The 23535-nt window shown below is 46.1% G+C and overlaps 1 protein-coding gene across 1 annotated transcript in view; it reads left to right on the forward strand.

Moving 5' to 3' along the window:
- Positions 1 to 23535, forward strand: part of ST8SIA1 (ST8 alpha-N-acetyl-neuraminide alpha-2,8-sialyltransferase 1) — a 554515-nt gene that overhangs the window by 378179 nt on the left and 152801 nt on the right. The window lies entirely within an intron of this gene.

Below are 23535 nucleotides of genomic sequence, written 5' to 3' on the forward strand. Positions count from 1 at the left end.
GGTTGAGAAAGACAGTTGAGGTGGCAGGAGTGAGCTGACATGAGAAGAAGGTCTGTAGCTTCCTGCGAATCTAGATAAAGTAATTCTCAGTCAGGAAATGAAAACAATGCTAGTCACAAAATTCAGTTCATAGCTTACCTTGGAGCCATGCTTCCTGTCTGTTGCAATATTCTGTTGTAGCTCTCTGTACAGTAGGTGAATCAACTACGTTCTAGAACTAAAGGGCTTTTTATAAAATGAGAGCATAATCAAAAATCAATATCATGGAAAAATATCACTTATTTTTAGTCGCGTAAAAAGGCATCTTTGTTTTTAGTCGAGGAACAATACATCTTTTCAATTTAGCCAGTGGTAAAATGTTAGTGGTTTTCTGATCTGGGTTTTCTGAATCTCTCTGGAATATTATCTCAGATTGTTTGTGTGCCCATGGTGCCATCATGTAATAATATCTTTGTGTCAGTGTGACCAAAACATGTGTATAATTTATTCGTAAAGGGGGTTGAGAGCACACTGCCTCACATCCAAGCATTGTTCTCCCTTTTGCATTATGGTAAATGCAGTACACATTTAGCTCTTACTTCAATATGAACTGTCATTTTTCACCAAAGTTGGTGCAGATAGTGCTGTACATCTTTAGACACATGTGATTCTGGATTGTATCATTCATCAGTAGAGAACAAAAAACGATTTCATCTGAGGTTGCTGGAAATGCTGCCAAAGTCTACACAGGTCTCAGTCCCACTCACATGCACACAGGTGGGTCTTCAAAGCTCAGAAGCTCACTGGCTTAAGAGAACCTTTTGAAACAGAAGGGGGGTGGGAGCACACTGCCGCATATCACAGCAGTTCTCCCATTCGCATTATGGTAAATGCAGTACACATTTAGCTCTTTCTTCAATATTAAATGGTGTTTTGCACCAACTATGGTGAAAAACAACAGCTAATATTTAAGTAAGCACAAATATTGTACTGCATTTACCGTAATGCTAAGGGGAGAACTGTGCTGGGATGTGAGTCAGTGTGCTCCCATCCAAGCCTTGCCCGAAACCAGTGAGCTGTTTTGGACCTGCACCTGTGCGCCAGTGAGAGGTACTGAGACCTGAGAGGACTCGGGCAGCATTCTTAGCAGCCCCTGATCTAATTCGTTTTTCTGATCTCTACTGATGAAGAATAAAATCGAGAAACACGTGTCTAGAGATGAACAGCACTATCGGCACCTACTCGGGTGATAAATTACAGCTAATATTCAAGTAAGCACAAATATTGTACTGCATTTGCCATAATGCTAAGGGGAGAACTGTGCTGGGATGTGAGTCAGTGTGCTCCCATCCAAGCCTTGCCCGAAACCAGTGAGCTGTTTTGGACCTGCACCTGTGCGCCAGTGAGAGGTACTGAGACCTGAGAGGACTCGGGCAGCATTCTTAGCAGCCCCTGATCTAATTCGTTTTTCTGATCTCTACTGATGAAGAATAAAATCGAGAAACACGTGTCTAGAGATGAACAGCACTATCGGCACCTACTCGGGTGATAAATTACAGCTAATATTCAAGTAAGCACAAATATTGTACTGCATTTGCCATAACTATGGCCCCACCGCGATGGGATGCCTGGTCTTCACCTTGGGGATGCCCAGTAGGGGTTTTCTCGCAGGGAAAGCCAGGACGGGTTCCCAAAGCAAGCGCTAAGAGACATGTCGGTGATTTGGCGCTATATAAATCGAAATTAACATAACATAACATAACATAATGCTAAGGGGCAAACTGTGCTGTGCTGTAAGGCAGTGTGCCTCCATCCCCCTTCCATAACGTTCTACAACCCTAAATTAAGTCTAAAGGTATAATGTTAAATGGTACTAACATAGGAGTTTTTATTGTGATAAGATACTTGTTAATGAGTTATAGTTCTTTGGTAATTGATTATCACTTCATTATAGGGGGGATGACTAGCACCACTTTCAATTCAAAATTAATTTCTAAGCCTATCAGAAAAAAACCTCCTGACAATAAAGTTAATCCTTTCCTAGTCCGGGAGTAATTTCAGTAGACCTGGATATTTAATCACTGTGGAATGTGCAGTTGAATTGTGGTGAAAAATGATAAACCCTGATATCTGTTTAGTGGGTTTTATTGAATACTGTCTCATGATGGCGCAGTTATTTGCAGGGAGAACTAAAAGCTGTATCAAGTACATATAATAGGCCTAATATAAATAACTTCATAAAGAAGTTAAATGGCATTAGTTATTCTGGTCGGCTTCATAGAAATAACTTCAGGAAAAAATTTGTTTTAGCCATTTTGAGACAAGGAAAACACAATTTCTGAGGCATATAAGAACCCTCTTCTTACTGTTAATCTCCGTTACGTTGGGATCAATGGATCTTCATTGCGAAAGGTATGACAAGGTTAAAATTTGATTTGACTTCGAAAGAAGTACCATATGGTGAATTTGGTTGAAAATGATGAGTCAATACCATGACATTCATAGAATCTTAAAGCTGATAATTTTGCCGTATGCAAGGGAATGGAAAGGTCACCAAGCTCTAACGAGCGATTGTGAACACATTTATAGTAACTGCATCTGATTGTAACTTTATGTTCCCAAGAACCCTTAGGATGTGCACCCGCATCTGCACGAGCTGCATTGGCTACCAGTGGCAAGCAGAATTAAGTTCAAAGTGTTAACCCTGGCTTTTAGAGCGCTAAAAGGCACGTGTCCAAACTATCTGAAACTCCGACTCCCCCGCTACCACCAAAAACGTGAGCTGCGCTCCAACTCCCTACTCAAGCTAATTGTACCGCGCGTAAGGAAAGCTAGACTTGGAGGCAGGTCCTTTTCGGCCGGCACGGCGAAACTCTGGAATACCCTGCCCCCTGCCATCCAATCTGCCACGTCAGAAGCAAGCTTTAGGAAACTCCTAAAAACCTGGCTTTTTACGCAATAACTCTGCCCCCCTCCTGACTACTTACTCTTGCTGTGGGACTCGTTAGCGCCGGGACACCTCCCCAGAGGTAGCTGTTCGCGCTCAATTAAGTTTCTGTATTATTATTATTATTATTATGTTGGTTAAGCTCACATGGCTTGACAGTGGTTGTTTTTAATTGCTTCGCTATACGGTGGGCAATAATCCTGCTAACAGTATGTTAGACACTAAGTAGCTCCAGCTTTGTCCCGAGCATATTGTACTGGACACATTGTTTGGACCTGTATTTAAATCAAGGATCAGGAAAGCCAGAAGGTCTGGCTTGCATTCTGAGTCTTGACTAAATGATTTAAGAAAAAGGTTCTCCGGTGACAAAAACTAAAGATAAAAATGATTGTTTTAGATGTATAGGAGATAATGAATTTAATGTGCTATGATTCCATGTACTTTTGAGACTTTAAATAGTCCACCACGTATTGCTATTGCCCATACACCAAACAATCAACGGCATGAGGTGAGATAGCAATACTACTCTGGGTGGAACCAAAACCCAATCATGAAGGGACTGTGATGCCAGCCAGACCTAAAGACATAAAAAGTAGTTATAGTGGTCCAAGATATAATTCATTAATGTCCATGTTAAGTCCTCATAGATATGTTATGTAGATTTGTACAGAGCACCATCACCTAGGAGGGTATCCTGGTGCTGAGCAGGTGTGAGTCTAGCCACACCTGGAGCCTAGTCGGCTTCTCGAAGAACCAGGTCTTCAGCTTCTTGCAGAATTCAAGAAGTGAGGAGGAGGCTCTTTTGTTTAGCAGCAGGTCGTTCTACGATTTAGGAGAGATGTAGAATAAGGCTCGACCTCCAGATGTGGTTTTCTGTATGCATGGGATACGTGGAAGTAGGAGTCTAGCTGAGCAGAGGTGTCCGGTGAAAGCAAATGCGATTATTGAGGTATGCTGGGCTAGTGCTATGTAGTAAGTAGTTTGAATTGGGTTCATTTGTGAATGAGGAGCCAGTGGAGCTCCTCCAGGTGTGGCAAGATATGAGTGAGGTGTGAGAGGTTGAGAGTGATTCTGGCCACACAGTTTTGAATGGTTTGCAATCTTCTGGTATTTTTTTTGTTGATCCTGGCATAGAGAGTATTCCCGTAGTAGTCCTGCTTGCTTGTGACCAGACAGTGCATGATAGTTTTTCTGATGCTTATTGGGAGCCATTCGAAAATTTTCATCAGCATCTTCAGGGTATGGAAGCATGAGGCAGTGACAGCATTAACTTGAACGGTCATGTCAAGTTTGCTGTTGATGATGATGCCAAGGTTCTTGTAGTGGATGGTGGTGTTGGGTGTTGGCCACCTAGTGGAGTCCCACAGTGATGTGTACTTCCCGAAGAACATGATTTCAGTATTTTTGGTGTTCAGCTTTAGACTGTTGGTCTTCACCCGGTGGGCGATATTAATCCTATAAGCACTGAATTTGATCTGGGCACTGGGCGTCTTGTTAGTGAAGCAGGGAATGAGTTGCATGTCATTGCCATAGGAGACAAAATTGATGTTGTGAGAGCAAATTATATTGGATAGAGGGATCAATTATGCATTGGAGAGCGTCTGGGTCTGGAAGGATCCTTGCAGAACTCCACAGATGAGGTCACCGGGAGGAAGTACCAGATCCATCAGAGTGCTTGCCCTTGGATTCCGATGTTGTTTAAGCGTTGGCTGAGGATGGTGTGAGAGACTGTGCCAAATGCTACAGAGAGGTGCAGAAGAATGAGAACCTATGTCTCCTCTGTCCAGAGTCATGTGGATTTCATCTGTGGTGGTAGTGATGGCCATTTCCATGCTGTGTTTGGGTCTGAAACCAGACTGAGTGGTGTCAAGGAGTTGGTGGTCATTGAGGTATTCAGTGAGGTGTCTGGTAATGATTTTCTTTAAGACCTTGGCCGAGAATGGTAGTAGGGAGATCAGTCTAGATGGAGAGCGTTAAAGTGTCCACTTAGGTTTTTGTTCAGGCATGTTTCCAAGCATGTGGGAAGCTTGCAGAAGAGGTGGAAGCCTTCAGAATGGGTGTGAGCATGCAACTGATAGGTTGCAGAAATTTATCAAGTGATTGTTATTTAATCTCCAATAATGGGTTGAGAAAATAGAATCCTTCCATTTACTCATACTGGAATCTGTAAAAATCATTCCACTATAACAAATTACTTAATTCTTGCCAACATAGCTAATTTAGCTGTAATAAATAAATGTTTCCTAATAATTGCAGATTTATTGATATAACGACGGTGTTCATTTTGACACCTTCTTTAATAAATACTTCAGAAGCAGGCATCCCTTAAAGGCTTCTCTTATGGGTTCCTGAGTGGTATCCAGCTACTTCAATTGGAGACTTGGCCAATGTTTCTCCGGAAGGACAGATTTCAGGGGCCCCAACATAATAATTGCAAAACATGGTGCTTAAAAAGGCTGCTTGCTTGTACCCATGTGATTCACTGTCTTTTGTATGATTTATGCAAAGAGTTATATGACTTCAGTAACCCCCTTGAATGTTGTCTTTAAAGGTGTACCTGTTCTCTTTTATGCTGAGAACAGAGACTTTGCTGGGCCTTCAACACTTGCTTGAAAAGCTGGCACTTATTATTGTGGAGCCAACAATTTGAGAGCCAACTTAAACAAGTGTAAAATAATGAAGTTTTATCTATGAGTGGAAGTTTCCACACATGCAGATTTAAAATGACGTGTATGTGAAAATCCATTCTTAAATGCAATTCTCTAACCTTGAGCATAAAGGAGATCTCTGTATAGGAAATATAGGAGAGGCAGAGGCTGCTGAACATATGCTTGTGAATTACATTTAGGTGAGTAGTGCTACTGCAGTAATACTAAACATAATACAAAATTCACTTTGTGAATAGACCCCATGGACTTCAAAGTAAAATGGTTCCAGTTTATTTTGGCCAATCACTATACCGCAGTTAATTGGGGCTCTTTGGGTTTCGCATGGCTCCTCTGGAGTTCTTCTAGACCTTTCACTCTCACCAACGTCTATTTAATGTTCATATTACGCCACTCTGTAACACCATCCGTGGCTGGAAACTGTGCCAATGACACTCGTATCGCATGGTAAAAATGAGGCAACTGGTTGAAGCTTAACTTTCTGGAACGGAATGGTAAAAACACTGAGGTCAGGTTCCAGGCTTTCCTCTTGGATTAAAATGGTAATAATGTGCTTCCTAAAAATCTCTGCTACTACTGCAAAAAAAGTAGAGACATTGGGTGTTATGAATGATGTCATTCTGATCAGTGTGAACTAAATCTAAAAGGTAATAAGCAGTATCATTTATTCCGTTTGTTCTTCGAGGAGGTTAAATCATATTTTTCCAGACAATGTGAAAAATGTAGTAGTTGGAGCCTTGTCAATGTAATACTCGATTATGCAGCCTAGCTGGCTTGAAGTCAGTTATTGGCATGCACCGAATGCAGGTGTGCCACATGTGCTTAGAGGAAATGGCGGCGGCACTTGGTTAAGAAACGTGATCGCTATAAATGGCTCGGTCAACGTCATCTTTACGTGCATGTGACATCACACTACCAAAAGGACAAGATTAGTCTTCCGACTCTAGTAGAACCCTTGGGTCAACAGTGTCTGGGTTTCAGGTTCCTGTCACCTTTCTTATAAACTCTTTCCAGCGGCTGTCACATTATTAAATGCGGGTTTGAGACTCAAATAATCTTATAACAAATTCAAATCTACTCTAGAAACTGCTCTCCTCACCAGAGTCCCAGCCTACTTCAGCTTGAAACGTGCTACACAGTCGGATGAAACTCAACTTTACAATGCAATACCTTTTAATAAAAACAAAAACATTTTTTGTAATATATAAGCAATACAAGTGCCTCTTTTCCTCTCCTGTTAGCTGTATAAGTTGGTGATGTCCTGGGTCTTGGAGATGGGTGGAGCCATAGTGTACAAGAAATGGTAGAGCTGGGTGCTTGCCATAGCAGGGCCTTGGCTTTTCTATTACTCTAGGGGGCATATTCACAAGGAGCTATCGCCGAAATATCGGCACTTTATCGCAGCCAAAGTCATGATAAATTTAGCCCACCATTCACAAGCAGGTGCTAACAGCCCACAGCACCACTTTTCCTGCCATAGCAGCCGCAAAAAACATTGCCACGGAGGATCCCCGCAACTATCGCTAATGAGATACAGAGTAGGCGTTCCTGTGACAAAAGCTGTGACAACACCACACCTCAACATTCACAACGACCTGACAGATTGGCGATAAGAACACAAAACACGCAATAAGGCTCGTTAGCAGCAAGATTTTTACACCTGCTCTGACCTGGTGTTAAGTTGGACGGCAGCCTGCACCACAATAGGGAGCCCTGCCCAGGGCGTTATCGGAAGGGCAACAGATGCCATGGAGCCACTCATCATGCAGCACGGACACCCAGAGCGCCCCAACACCCACCCGGCACCCCTCCCCCTGGACCACCACAGAGGCAGTGCAGACAAAGACATCGGCCCCCCAGGAAACGCACCTGCCTCACAGGTCTAACATCTGACAATGTCACTGTCCACTACAGGCTGAAAGGGAAAACCATCCTACGCATTCTGGTCATCATCGCCTAACAGGCCTACGGCATCAACACAGCGGACAACCAACATCCCACCCCACACCAAGCTGCTGGCTGTGCACCACCTGTTGGCCGCTTGCACACCCCAAACAACATCCCCAGAGTCTGCGGAGTCTCACAGCCAGCCACATCCAAGACCCCCACGCCTGTCCTGGACATCACCATCGCACTGGCACCCCAGTCCCCGCTGGAGACCAAGCATGGACCATATGCCGTAGCCGGATGCACGCACATGTAGGGGGCAATCCACTGCACACATGTCACACCTGTGCCCCCTGGTGACACAGCATACAATCAGCGCAACAGGAAGCACATGTCATACATCAATGTGCTGGCAACATACGAACACGTGGCACCTTCACCAAGGTCGCCTCCAAATACACAGCCAGTGTGGATGATCCCTTCACTCTCCGGCAGTCTAACAGCAACCAGCCATCCCAGGATGGCACCAAGGAAAATGCACAGCCACTTTACAACTTCCCAATTAACAGCCCACTCACCGTAACTCCATAACCATGCAATCCACAACTCTGGCAATGCACACGTCACAAGTCCACAACCAAGATACACAACAGCATGCCCACCCACCAGACACGATAGAACAACTCACAATGGTAACCTGGGCAATCCGTGAACATGACCAATCTATAGCATGGCACCTCAGCCACACAATAGATGAATGGTGGGAGAGGAGGCAACCAAGCATATGTGAAGTATGCAGTAGAACCATGATTGGGAAAGTACACAATGCCAAGAGTGGCGGCGAAGTGCTAAACAAACCGCAGTATGCAGAACACACCCATATCTAGGGCGACAGTAGACGCAACCATGTCACCCCAGCCAGTGGGGGTCCTTGCGGAAATGGTTCCTGTTACGCCCCACCCGTAAGCGTGAGCAGAGTGGGATGGCCCGTCGTACACCAGGCCAGCGTAGGGGTGTGAATAAAAAGCATGTAGCCCTGGGTGTTGTCCTCTTCCGGAAAGCCCAATGTCTCTGCCAGGGCAGCGCCTCCCACCCCGCCACGAGACCGACTCCGCCCTCGTTAGCGAAGTTGCCTAGGATCCTGTGCACCTGCCATATCCCGGCTAGCAGAACCACAAACCCGTCAGGGCCGACCCTACGCAGCCAGGCCACACTAATCAGCATCTAACACCGGTGTGTGTCATGGAGGGCCCACCACGTGCCAGTGTAAGCTCCAAGCACGAGGTCCGCAACCCGTCTAGCCTTTCAGACCACCGCTGTCCCCCCAACGCTGGTCCACATTACTCCTTTCTCGTTTACATATTCTACCGGCGACCCCTGCGACCCAGTGAGTTCCATATGTGAGACTGTGTCCTGGCTCCTGAATGGCAGTGACCCCAAATCCGGCACAGCGGCCACAGCAACAGACTCCCTTCGATCAGTGAGGCATAGTGCCATATGCCCATCTTGTGACACATCCGCCACAAACCCTATCCAACACCATCCGGCGAGGAGTGCTGCCACAAGCCCTGTCCCACGCCAGCTGTCGAGCCATGGATGAGGGATCAGGACAACCCTGCGGACCAGTAGGTCTCACATCCAGCACCTAGTCGCAAATCACAAATGGGTGAGTCCACACCAGTGGACGCACGGAGAGGAGTTAGAGGAAGATGCAGCTCAGTCTGGACGAAAGCCGGGTCACAGTCACGGAGGTGACCGAACACTTGGTGCCACTGAACCTGAACTACACAGGCCAGTGGGGCCACCAACTTATGTCGGCGACACTTGGTGAATGGCCCGTGCTGACCGCTGCTTACGGCCTACACTGCTCTCGGCTTAGGCTGTGCTCGAGTAGTCCACAGATTTGGAACTGAACATCGAGTATGCAAGATTACACATCATTGCACACAAGGAGAGGCCTAAAAGGATGTTGCCTTGCAACTTGGCGGAGAGAAAAGGATCATCGCTACGGAGGTGTTCGCACACTACTGACAACTGCCCTGGTGCCACTGCTGACCGCTGCCTACTGTCTACACTGCGGTCCAGTAGGTCACAGAGTCATGATTCAGCAATGACAAAGTCCATATCAGTGTACCGGCACTATCGCAGTCTGCATCCCCACTCAGCCCCGCTGCCACTAAGTCTGTTCCACAACATTCATGGACACTCTCTGGTCGGTGAGTGGTGGCGTCTGAGCCTACGGACTAGGGGGCAGTTTTCAACCCCATGTAGCTGATACGTAAGTGGTGGTGGCAACGGGCGGTCGCATTCCACTCATCCATTTGCTGCTTACTGATAAAATCAAACCTTTCGGCGTCTTGCCCTGGAGGACACCTTCCACTGTCCCCCGAAACACTCCGAAACATATATCTTGAGCAATGATGGTTACAGCAAGTCACCGTCCAGCGGCTGGGTGCCCGTTGCCGGACGCAGTGCATCCTGGGCCACTAACTCTTTGCTGGTCAAGTCCGGGACCCCCTTCTCCGAAGACAGGCTGGCCCATAAGGCGTGGGCCTTGGGCACATCAACGCCTTGCGCTGTATGCAGCCTCCGGGCCCAAATGCGACCCACCAGGGCTCACACACCAAAGCGAGTCGAGACTGGCCTGGACGACTCATCACCGCAGGAGGCACATGCCACCTCCGCAAGGACCACCTCTAAACGCCATCTGCCAGAGTGAGTTGAAGCGGTGGTCTTGACATACTTTGTGGTTGCTCAGGCCTGTCGTGGATGCCATCATCGGCCTGATACCCTGCTCAGCACTCCAGGTGCCAGTGACTCAGTGCACCGCAGGCCATTGTCCGTAGCTGATTGTGTTTTGTGCTGTGGAGCGGTTGGTCACCTCAAACAGTGGGGGGACCTGAGACTTTGCTGGTGAAGATGATGCAGGTCTGACACACCCCACTGCATCTGCATCAGGAATATATCTAAGGGACACAATCTGAGACTTTTTCTGCACATGAGTGCGCTCATCTTTAGTGTCCACAGCCCAGAGCACTCCGACTCAAAGACACTTCTGTTTGCATGTTTGCTGTCCTCTGGACTTTAATATGTAAATTACGGGACCCCCTCTATATGTATTTTGGTGACCGGGGAAGAGAGAGGAATACACTATATATCAACAATTATCAAAATTCCCCCATGGTCAGAACATAATTTCTTTTCAGGCTTCGCTCTCAAAATTTAACCATCAAAATTCACATTTAGTACAGGAATGACAGTCTCATATTTTTCATTTGAATCTCTTTTATTTCTTTTTTAGATTTTATCAAAATTATTTAAAACAATTATTTTATTTATCTTTTTTTGAGTCTTTTTTTATGTGTAATTCATCAGTTCATTAACATTTGTTTCAATCCAAATAAATTAGACAATGTAACATCAGATATCATCATTTATACAATCCAAAATGTATTGTTTGTTCTGAAAAATGCAAAGAGACGACAAAACCAATTATACCCCTAAAGCACACAAAAACTACCTCACATACATCACATTCATACCGTTTCACACTCTTACAAGTTCTAAAACAATCTCTAAGTTTGGAGATAACAAAGATCTTAAAAGTTTCCTAACGCCAGGTCTACGCGTTTCGGTGGGATAAGACCACCTTCCTCAGGACCAGCTTAGAAATAGTTTTATCCTTTCATTCTTCTTTATGTGCAGGGTATCTTCCAATCAAATCCATACAAGGCCTTTCCCGAACATATTCGTTCGTGGTCAATATAAACAGTTCATATGTACCACCACTAATATTGCTGCAAATGTCCTGTATACGACTCTTCCTTCTGGCCTCGTTAGTACTGCAGTTTATTCTTGTGGACTCTCACAAGGTATCTTGTCCTTTACGTCAATAGGGGCCTATTCTTTTACTTTTTTCTTCTGTTTTTTCGGCAAGGGGGCGCAGGTTAGAATGTTTTTTGAGTTTTAATTTCTGTCCGATCTTAATGTCTTATGATCTGGGGCTAGCTTTCGAATCTTCTTATGTATTTCCTTTCATGAGTGCAACTTAATTTTTCTGCGCGTCGCTTTCAGAGTTGTGGCAAATTCTCATTTGCGATGCAACCTTCCATGGGTGGGTTCTTCCTGCCAGTTCTCCCCTTCCTCTGGACTTTATCCTGCTCACCCAATGTTGCTCATCAGTTGACTCTGTATTGCATGTGTTTTCTGTTTGCGTTGCACTGGTGTCCAATGTCCAAGTGACTGCTAACACCAGACATTCCGTGCGGGTTGGCTTACACTCACCCCACAAACATCTAGCACAGGCGTCACTGTACGTGTGGCTCTGCCAATAAAGGGGCCGGGCGCATGTGCCCGTAGCCAGTTCAACATGATCTCTGTGTGTGTCCCTGTGGTCTTGTAGTATGCATGTGGGCCCTTCGACTTTACATTGTGCGGTGTACCACGGATGGAGACACGTCACTGGAGGCAGCGGGTTGGGGCGTGGACATGTAGCTTTGTCGTCACCCACTCCATTCGTGAGGGTAGTGGGGAGGGGAGGGCCATCGTACGCACAGCCAACATGGGTGTGTGAACGCTAATTGCGCGCCCCTGGGCTTGGTTCTGTGCTGTGAATGTGCATCTGCATGTGTCTCTATAGCAGCGTGGGTCTCCTTAGTGGGGTGTGGGTGGGCCCTGTAGGGTGATATACCCCTACATATGTGTCCTAGTTCGCATACCATGGGTTCAGCCCCCACCCACACCTTTCGGGCCACCTCCCCTTGGCGAGTTGACACATGTCATTGGGGTGCCATGTGTGGGTGGGTGAAGTGTCGTGAGACAGCTGTGCCTGCGGGTACTTCCTGATGTGTGTCTGTTGCAGGCTCGGTGTCCTCCTCTGAGTAGTTTGGCTGTCTGGGTTCTGGTGGGGGATTGCGTGGGATATCCATGGGCTGTTGTAGGGTGTCGGTGTCGACGGTGTAGTGGTCCTCTCCAGCATCAATGATGTGTTGTATTATGTGCTCTGCTGCAGGTGTTGTGTGCCCCTCTGCGATGTGATGGGGAGGTGTGTGTTGCCTTTGTGTTGGCATGTATGTTGGCGCATTGTGCTAGTTTGCATGCAGACTGTATGGCAGTGTACATTGTGACTGTTTGGGGGTGCTGGATTCGTCTGCGGGTATGTGTACATTTGGACTACATGACGAATGTGTGGTTGTACGCGTACACTACCCTTTCACTGTTACCGGCGCTGTCAGCTGTAGTATGCATGTTTCTGTGCATGTGCGGAGCCAGTTGTGTCCTCTGTTCTGCAGTGTCGGCTATGTGCATAGTTCCACGTTGTCATCAATGTGGGTGTGCTGTTAGTGCTATGTGTGTGTGCTGCAGTGTGCCAAGGGGATCTGGGACATGATCCTGGATGTTTGTGGGTGTGCAGTGTGCTATGCCTCATTGTGCATGTGTGCCATTGTGCGCATCTCTCCCGTCCCCCAGGCCCTGTTCGTTGCACTCCCTGTTAGTGTTGTGTTTGGTCCTTTCGAGCTGTGTCCGTTCTCCCTACTCCTTGCACCATCTCCACACTGATAACTGTGGCCTGGGTTTCCTCCAGCTCCTCCGGTGGCGCTGGACTGCCACCTCCGGTTGCCGGTGCTGCCTTCCTGTTGGCAGCGGGTTGGTGCCTGGTTTAGGTTGTCACTTAATGCGGTCGCCTATTGGCCTCCTGGCTCGGTACTCCGACTGCATTCCAGGTGATCTGCTTGTGGGTCAGTGCTGGTAGTGTTCTGTCACCTCCATGACGCTGGTCTTGTTTTCCTGAGGTCTGCACCCCGTCTTCCTCTCCCTCTTCTCCTTGGCCTTCCCCGACCCCGTTGTTCCTTGCTGGTGGTCTGTGGGTGTTGTGGGGTTCGAGTAGGCCTCTGCGCTCGGTCTGGGTGCATCCATGTTGCTAATTGCTTTGGCTTGTTTCTGATGTGTTTTTCACAGGGTTTTTATGGTGCATTGTCCCGCCAGACACGTGAGATTAGCAGGCCTGTGGCTGGTTTTCGCTACTTTTTGTCCCGCGATTGGCCTCATTGCATGTTTTTTGCATTCGCGTATCGCATTTTTGCGGCATGGCATTGATTTTCACGTGGACATTTGCTGCGTTATCTGGTGTCTATCTCATGCTACCGCCTTTTTGTGAATTCCACGTTGACACAGGGTTATTTTCCTGCGATAGGCTGCAATGTTGATAGTTGCATTACGCTACTCTTGCGGTAGTCATCACACGTTCTTGTGACTATACCCCACGGTCTCTCTGTAATAATACCCAGTGGTGTAACAAAGGCCCCCGCAGGTCGGGGTGGACCTGAGCTCCAGGGAGCACCCTCAGCACAGTACCCTGGCCTGGGAGCTCCTGAGTATGTATGTATGTATGTATGTATGTATTTGGAATTTGTTAGGAGCGTGTATCACCCGTAGGTCTCACAGCGCCAGTAGGGTACAGGAGGACTGTAGTAGATAACTCATTCGAGCCGGAAGAGCCATGTTTTCAGAAGCTTGTGAAAGCTTTTGTGGTTATGTTCAGTGCGAAGATGAAATGGAAGGGAGTTCCAGGTTTCTGGACCGAGTTTGGAGAATGCGCTGCCTCCAGTTCTGATTGTGAGCACTTTGGGTACGGCTAAGAGAAGTTTGCTAGAAGTGCGGAGGAGTCGGGCTGGTTCATACCTTCTCAGTTTGTTTGCTAAGTACCTGGGTCCATTGTTGTTGAGGGATTTGTGAATCACACAGCAGGATTTGAAAATAATCCTCTTTTTCACAGGAAGCCAATGTAGGGCCCTTAGAGAAGGGGCTGAGTGAGAGCGAGGTGGGAGATTAAGGACCATCTGGCCACTGTGTTCTGCAACACCTGGAGTTTAGACAAGTGTTCCTCGTTGATGCCTGCAAGTAGTGCATTGCCGTAGTCTAAACGACTAATGATGAGGCCTTGGACAAGGGGCATCCGAGAGGAAAGAGGAATCCACGTAAACATTTTTTAAGGGTTCTCAAAAGGCCAAAGCTGGTGCGAACTGTGGTATTAATGTGCTCAGCCATAGAAAGTTTGTCATCAATGATGAAGCCTAGATTGCATGCTGAATTTGTTTTGGGGGGGGACAAGGGCCTAGGACTGATGTCCACCAGTCATTGGTCCAAATTTTCTGCGCATTACCGAAGAGGAGGATTTTTGATTTGCTGGCATTCAGAAGCAGGTGATTGTTTGCCATCCAGTGAGTCTGAAGGGGGCCCCTCCATGCACTTTGTAGGTCCCCCCATCAACATTCGTTACACCACTGGTAATACCCCATAGCTGCTTCAGCACAATTCCAGGTGCCACGAATAGACCAACATACAGACTTACATTAACTGGACTAATTAGTCTTGTGTTTGTGGCACAGTGTGCAGAAAATGGGATGACTGCCCAGGGAAACCAGCTTTATGTGTATTTGTATGGTCGTTAAGAGATCTAGGCCAATTAATGTGTATTTCTAGCTCCTTTTATAGCGTCTCACTTTTGCTGTAAAAATGTGACCCAACAGGCAGCATACTGTAAAATCCTCCTTTGGCACAGTTGTGCTACTGAAAATGTGCAGCACAAAAAGTGAACTAAATCCCCAAGGAATGAGTTATACATGGTGCCACCGAACAGAGTGACACTCATTGAATCTAGCAGATAACTCTTGTAAACTCTTGTAAACGGCGTGGAGGCCTTGACATCCCTATAATAAACCCACACCTACTAGTCAAACATGCAATACCCACGTACAAGGTTAGGAGGAGTTGTATGAATAGAAACATTACTGAGACTACATTACATTTTACAAGGTGGTGTTGTTTCATGGTCCATGCTCACATTAATCTTTCACCTAGTTCACACATTTTAGTGACAAGATTTGCGGGCGTTGATGCTAAGATCAGGTATATCCCTGCAATCTGTAGCCCACAGGTCTTCAAACTGTGAGGCGCGCCCCCCGGGGGGGGGCGGGCGTGGATGGCTTCCCAGGGGGCGCAAAAGCCTCTGCAAGTACATGTAAATGAAGACGCCTGGAAGTGCAGCGATGTTTATTTGCTGCATTTCCGGGGTGTCTTTATTTACTCCAAAGCCCTCTGAGTGCCATGGGGCCAGAGATCAGTGGGTGTGCTTCTATGGGATTGCAATGTTTGGAGTCTTATTAAGGCTCCAGCACGCCCAAGTTTTTCACAGGTCTTTAAAGACCATTTGCATACCATTGGAAACGGTTTACTGAGGCTTAGTTTTTTTTCTTTTTCCAGTACAACCTGAGCCCCACTCTGCCTATTCCTTACATCTCATATAAGGACTGGCAATAAAGCTGCGCATTCACACTATGCAAGATACAGGTTTGCAGACATTTTAACTAAATATGATGCAGCTCTGGATTATTCATTCATGTTGTTGGCCAGGGTCCCCTTCCTCCAAACTCACAACCCTAACTGGCAAAGGCACACAAAACAGCATCACAGCAGTGGTGCCCCTCTCCCCCAAAACTGAGATTCTCCCTGCAGTGCCTTCTTTCAAATGCTGCATCCCCTCGGTTCTGTTCAGGGTCAAATCTCCAAGTTAATAGCCATCGACCCCTGCAAGGATGCAGGCAGAGAAAGATAAGACACAGAAAACTTTGCATATCTCCTCCCCCGTGCCAGAACAATCACTAACCGTAAAAAGCCCACAGCTGTTAACTAAGAATGTCGAAGTACACTCACTGCCCCTGATTGGCAACACTGTGAAACCTGCACACTAAGGCAGTACAATGGGCTGGCTTGAGCAGAGGTACTGGGACACAATTAAAAAGTAAACAATCAGTCACTGACTCCAAGGAGGCCAGGCAGACACACTGCAATTGGCAGAACGAGAGCAAGGGAAGGGAATGCACGGGCAGCAGAAAGGGTTAAGTCAAAAAAATACATTCAACATGTACCACATAGAAATCAGGATGCACCAGCCAAGTCAAACCTGTAGACCAAGCAGTGTAGTACTAGGGCTGACTAGATAGTCCTAGTAATAAGAAGGAAGCCATCTGTTTTAATGGACATTTGTGTCCTGTACCAAGGCAGTAGAGCCTATGGCGTGCTCATTTTGTCGTTATGTCCAATATATTGTTGCTCATTTTGTCAGTCCACTAACACAGGATCAAATCACTACAGACACTAAAATATTGATTGAACTAAAATGTAAACAAACCTCTCTGGCGAAGTTAGATGTGCAGAAACATTTCTGAACACAATTTCTAAGGCCCTCTTATCCCCCTTCATTCAAAGTGAGCGTGGGGCACACATAGTGGTTAGAGGGCGCTACTTTTGAACGAGAATGGGTCAAGTGACCAGAGCACACTGTGGTAGATAGAGCCAGCCCACACCGTCGCCCAAATACAGTACAATACCCCAGCTCATACCTCCAGCTTCCCAGATTCAGTCACCCCAATTCAAATTCTTAGCCGCGGATTGGAGAGGCGACAAGAGCGCAGTGCATGACACCACCTTACCTAGAGATAGCCCAAGCCCATATCTTGTCACCTGGGAGCAGCAGGGGGGCAATACTGCAGCTTATGTTTCCAATGTCCCAGAGGCATAGTAGGTAGTAGGCCATATCGGCCAGCATGGGGTGGAAGGGGCAACATCCCGGAACATGACTTCTGCTCTCAAAGGAAGTATTCCCAGTCCTTTTGTGTTACCCTAGGGGGGTAGCCTGCCTCACCCTTGGATTCAGTGTCCAAAAGAGATATATCCAAGTCCATATCTGTCACCCGGCAGGGGGCGTAGTGTTGGTCACCAATGCACACTGAACCGTGTTCCATCCCTGCACCGGAGGGAGCCAATCTGAAGTCCCCAGAAGTGCCTCGAGGCAGAGGGTTGTTAATGCCTGCCCACCTCTCACAGGTGGCATTAGCAGACCTCATCTTCTGCCAGCCCACACTCTCTCTCAGAGAGCCACGCTTCACAAATATCTGCCCGCCTGCCACCCTCAGCAGAAACACAACACAAAGCCCGGTGCAACTCACACTGCAGGCTCACGGGCTGTGGCCATCCGAAGGGGTTGAGGCTGCCGAAGCAGGGGCTGAACAGGGCCTTGTGCAGCATTCAGGTGCCCGGGTTGGTCACCCGTAGAGCGGGTGTGGTGCCAGCATGAAGGCCTCCATGCAGTCGTACATGGTAGGGCTGTGAATGGGCTCTCTAGGGGCGTCGATTAGCTGACCTCAGCTCTCCCGGTCCTTTTATCAGTCACCCACCACCTCCTCCTGCTGCCCCTCTGTTTAGCAGTGAAGATTACCTTTTGTAAGAGACACAACCAGCGGGCCCGGGGTTTGGTCTCAGCCTTGAAATGGGAGGGTAGATGCAGATTCCAAACAGGCTGCGGGTATGCAAGGGGCTGACCAGAAACTGTAGGCCGTCCCTCCACACGCACCTGGGTGGAGCTTAGGGCTGACCGCCACCCTACATCCTGTGCCCAGGACGCTGACGGAGGCGGCCCAGACCCTCCTTTCACATAGGCTGTATGTTAACAGAGGCGGGCTGATCCCACCTTCACTAGAGACTGGAGAATCTGATCTAACTCTGCCTCCACATAACCCAGCCTACCGCCCATTGGAGCAAGCGGGGGGAGTGCAGCCGAGGGCACACACAGCGTTTTCCTTGCAGGAGCAAGGAGGGGCACCATCTATTTGCATTTGTTTGTTAATTACAAACAGATGTCGCCAAAGCTCGCTCCAAGGGAATCGCCAAATGTGCACGCTTTGCCATTGAAAGCAATGCAATGTGTGCACGTTTTTGGCCTAAAAAGCGGATCGATTCCAAGAGGTCTCCTCCTATGCAGCGCATGCACTCTGTGTAGGCGAGACCTACAGAGGGGCATCAGAGATTATTGTCCTTTCAAGCATTAGGACAGAGGTGATGATCCATCAGGGTGGGGAAGAGGTAAAAGAGGCAGAGGAGATAGCCTGCTACTCAGACCTGCAGTTATCATTAGTGTAGCAGGTATAGTTGCATTGAGGTCAAAGAGTGTGAGGGGCTCACAACACCCCAATTATGGGGAGCAGTTTGTTTGGGATATCTGTTTTATGTTTGATGCATTTGCTGTTTTATAAATCTCATATTTGGTGCGGTACATAAGCTATAGAAAAAGTATTCCTGAAATCATCTCATAAGCCCCGCCCGCTCCCTACACGCAGCCATGTCTCTCCCGCTCCCCAACCCTTGCCATAAAGTTTTGGAGGAGGGCCCGACCTCAAAATATTTTGCTTAGGGGGGGCTTAAAGTAAAAAAGTTTGAAGACCTCTGCTGTAGCCCAACACAGAGCATATTTCTGGTCATTGTCACTACCAGAGGGTCGAAGTACCTCCTTCTAACGAAAAGTGAGATATGGTAATCAGTTCTTGCATGAGCAGACAAAAACATTTCTTATTGTTTAAAGATTGTTTACTGAATGTGTTACATGAAAGTCATGAATATTTTACAGCAGATATATTATTCAGCGAGAACATCAATTAGTGTAAAACCTTGCAGAATGTAATTAAAAGAAACCTACCGGAGCAAACGCTTCTAGCTCCCTGGAAACAGAGTGGGTGAGAAATGTCATAGTTACTGACACTTACACCCAGATCCCACCGCATTGTGAATGTAAGCCTTAATTACTACATATGGGACCAGCGCAATGACGTTCTCGCAATCGCCTCTGAACAAATAGAAATTATTTTGTATTCGCTTATAGTTTATGCGCAGTTTTTAGTTAAGCAACACATTACACTAACCACTAGTAGGAAAAGAGCAAGATATACAGTAATGGGCGTATCCATGGGATTTGATGGCCTCCCCTTATTAATAACTATTCGCGGCCTAGTTTATTACTTCGACAAAATAAGCACTCTGTGAGTTTCCTGCTAATTGATAATTAGGCTGCACACTTTTTTAGATAGAGTCGTGAACTGATTTGCTTTACAATTCCAACTGCAACATAGGTTTAATGCATATGCAACACTGGGTCATTCTGCTCACTGGTACTTCTTGCTGCTATGCTCCCTTTCTGTGGCTTTTTTCTCATCGCCACTTTTCCAAGTCCTCTACTGCCAATAGTCTCATCTGTGAACTACCCTAGGGCCTCGATGCAGAGTTCTAGTCACCTCCCCAAACCAGGAAGCTGTGGGCAGCATTGTCCTTGTTGCAGGGATGAGCACATGAGGCTGTTTGCTGCAGTCTCATTACGAGGTCACCTCTTTCACTGCAGCGAAGGCTACACGTTGTGCCCTTCATCGATGTTTTTTTTATGCGGAACCACAATTTTAGGAAACTAACCAGGGACAAGATTGCTCTGCAGCTCGGCGAGGGATGCAAGAAGCTGATGCGCTTCCACAGAGTCAGTCGTCACCACTGGAAGCAATAGACCTGGAAGGAAGTTCTTAAATGACCATCCCAGCCTAGAAGTCTATACTGGCCATAATTTCCATGAACCACCCTTCCTTGTTATAACAGAACTCCCCAGGGCATATTTACAAGGGGATTGCACCACCGGAACGTCACTTTTGAGGATGTAACAGAGGTGCAATGCCCTTCACCTTATTTACAAAGAGGCATTCAGCCACTTTGCATGGCTTAATGCCACTCTCTAAAAATGGTACCCTTTCATGCAGTTGTCTGCGTGAAAAGGGCGTGGAATGGGTGTTGTTGTGGGTGCTTTTTGATGCTGCCCCAGATTTACAAAGATCTGTAAATTTGAGGCAGAAGCAAAGACTAACGCCATGCAAAAAGCAGTCATTCGATTAGCGCAACGAGGAGAAATACTTTTATTTCTCCTAATATTTGCTTTTGTTATGTGTGCTGCATTTTGTAGCACTCATAGAAAGAGAAAAACATCTTTAATGATTGTTTATGTGCAGGAAGGTGTCCCTTACTGCACATTAACTATCATTAAATGATGATGATTTGCTGCTTCTGTGTGAGTGCGATAGAAAGCAGAACACATAGAGGTAGAAAATCGTCATTATTGGTTGTTTATGTGCGGGAAGGGACACCTTTCTGCACATAAACAATAATTCTCTGCAACACGGGCACCCTTGCAATCTGTGTTGGCAAGAGGCAGCTATTTTTAGCTGCATCACAAGGGAACACACGGGGTTTCGCCATATTGTTGTCAATATGGCGCGTCCCTGCGTTTTTTGAAGATGCAGCGCGGTACTGCAAAATTTGCTGCTGCACCGCATCATTTCCTTGTAGGTATGCTCCCTCATACAATAAACAGGTGATAAGAATTGGTCCCTGGGCTTGTATCATGTCAGGTAACAAAGTTAGGGTTAAATTAGTCCTTTTCAACTGAATCAAATAAATGTAGGCCTTGGCACTAGCACTGACATTATGCTTCTCATCCTAGAGATGGTTGCTTCCTGTACTGCCAGGATGGATTATGGCTGCAACATTGTGCATGCTGGCTGAGCAGGTGCACCGTTTGCTTGTCTTGACACGTGACAACATGACATTATTTCCATCATTAACGTCATGTATTGGTTGCAGAATTCGATCAAGCCGGGCTTTCTGATTCTGGTAGCTCTGTTTACTGCATGAGCTTCTGCTCCTAATCAACAGACATAACATGGCAGTTCAATGACCCCATCATGGCTTGTGCATGTTAGTCGTGTTCCTGTCCTGTGAGGGACTTTACTTTAGGAATACAGATTGCTGGTCTGTGATGATTACATCATGAATAGCATGTGTGACAAATACAATGGCTGTTCCTGTGCAGGACAGATGGTCAGTACTTTAAAGAGAAGTTAAATGGTTACAGTTTGATTGTGCGCACTATGACTGTTCTATGTGCGACACAGAACTGTTAGACACTTTCAACACTAAATGATACACATTTTACATCAATTTTGCAGAGTCCGAGCTCTAATTATTACATGAAATATTTAGCATCGCTCTTGGCTTCCTCTCTGGGGACTACAATTAGTACCCAGACTGAAACTCAATGTTGTGGACATTTTGATTGCACTTAGCTGGTGGTGTCTGGCGGTCTCTAGAGGGTGCCTCCATTTATCTCATCAGCCTCAAGGGAGAATCTTACACAAGCCCTTTCTTTGAGGCATAGTCAATACAGGTCATTATTCGTACAAAGCCTGGATTAAACGGCTTCTGCTTGGCCATGGTGTCACTAAGCAGGTCTTTTACTTGCTTTACCTCTGAGAACTGGCTGGCAGGAAGAGGATCAGAAATGTCTCCACTTCACCAGCTAAGTGACCAGCTGAGCCAACATTTGAACATTGTGCAGTAAAAGTAAGAAAATTAAAACCTTGTACAGGGTTCAACGTAGCCTGTATTTGGACCTTTAAAGAAAAAAAAAAAGTTGCGCGCCGTTATTCCAGAAATGCGAGGGGTACTTCTGTAATAAGGCCTTGGCTGTGTTAAATGTAAAACTTGTATGGAACAGCTTTTCTTGGATGAGTATATTACATTATATAAGGATTTCCCTGTAGCTTTTTTTAGACTTCCTAATGGAGTATTTTATTTAGTAGAAGCAGTGGACATTAGTATTTATTTCCTTACCTATAGTATGCTGTTTCTATGATGTTCCTAGAAGAAAACTACAACATATATTTTCCTTTAAACGCTTTAAAATGTTTTTAATGTTGCAATGATATTAATTAACCAAGCAATATCAATAAATTTGAACTACTACATAAAGGGAATAGTTAGGGTTTTGGTAGAAGCAAGACATCTGCCAAAAATTGGTGAATGTCCCGTCTGCCCCCAGAGGAATGTTTTTGTACAGGAAGGACTAACTTCCTGCACAAAAAGAATCCTGCCTACAACACAGGCATCCTTTCACCATGATGCAAAAGTGCCTGCATTGGTGCTAGGCAGTAGATTGTGTGCCTGCACATGCAGAGAGTAGGATCGTGCCATATATTGGTAAATTTGGCAAATTCCTGCCCTCTGGTTGTTACACAACAAGGCAAATTGTCTTACGCATTGAGCCAAAGATGGCTAAATCTGGTCCCAAATACCTTATGATGGGTCTGAACACTTTTTCCTTTTGTGTACCTGCAAAGCTAGGGTCACACAGGAATGCATGGCAGCATTTCCTCTTCACTGAAATATGATTGGTTTATGCACTTTCATTTTTTCAATTAAATCCGTATCTACGACATAACACTCTTGTTCACTGCTAAGAACAAGTTTTTGGTAGCAGTTGTGTGAATGCAGGTGAATAGGTATTTATAGCAGACCACCTACTTTTGTGTAGCTGAGAGAGAAGACTGACTGTGAACTGAGTAATTAGTGGGAGTTAATTGGACAATTTCTGTGTGTATATGTAGCAGAATTGAGTTTACACATCCACAGCAACGATTGTGTTTATTCGGATGGTCAATCATCCAAGCTAGCTCCCTCCAGGGACAGTTAATTAGATTTGTGTTTAGGGCCAGCCACAGGGAACCTTTCTAATTTTATTTAGAACCTCTCATCGATTATACATTCATCTAATTGATCATTGGGGAGACCTTAATGTTCTGGTTTAAGGGAGCTTAGAAAGGGATCATTTCCTGCAGGCCATCATGTTAGATTGTTGGGAAGGATGACATGTAAGAACCAGAGAAATGCATTACTTCTCCAGTCTCCAGTGGCATATGCCACATACCAGTCTTCAGAAGCTGGAGGCCATAACAAGAGAGGCTATGGTACGCGCAAAAGTAGCTTTAGGTGAAGGGGAGTTGGAAGTGACTTGTCAATCTGAAAAACTAATGGAAGGTGAAAGGACTTAGATAGAAGCGAGAGGTATTGAAAGAAAATTGCAGGCAAGACTATATGCCAAGTAGTTTAATAAGAAGGCAGTGGTCATCAGAAATTCTTTTTTGCCCATGACCGGTCTCAAAACCTTTGCAGAAAATAACAGTTCAGGTACCATAGTGTCGGTTATGGCAACTTTACAGCACAATGAGCACATGTAGAGATACCTGGAGTCTGATCAGATGTCCATCACAACATAATTTGGGGCGCAAAAGACACAAAGTTGAGGTCCACACACATTTCCATTATCTTGCAATTTCTAAATAGTGTTATCTTTCA

The sequence above is a fragment of the Lissotriton vulgaris genome, chromosome 1_1 (assembly GCF_964263255.1).
Source record: "Lissotriton vulgaris chromosome 1_1, aLisVul1.2, whole genome shotgun sequence".
NCBI lineage: Eukaryota > Metazoa > Chordata > Amphibia > Caudata > Salamandridae > Lissotriton > Lissotriton vulgaris.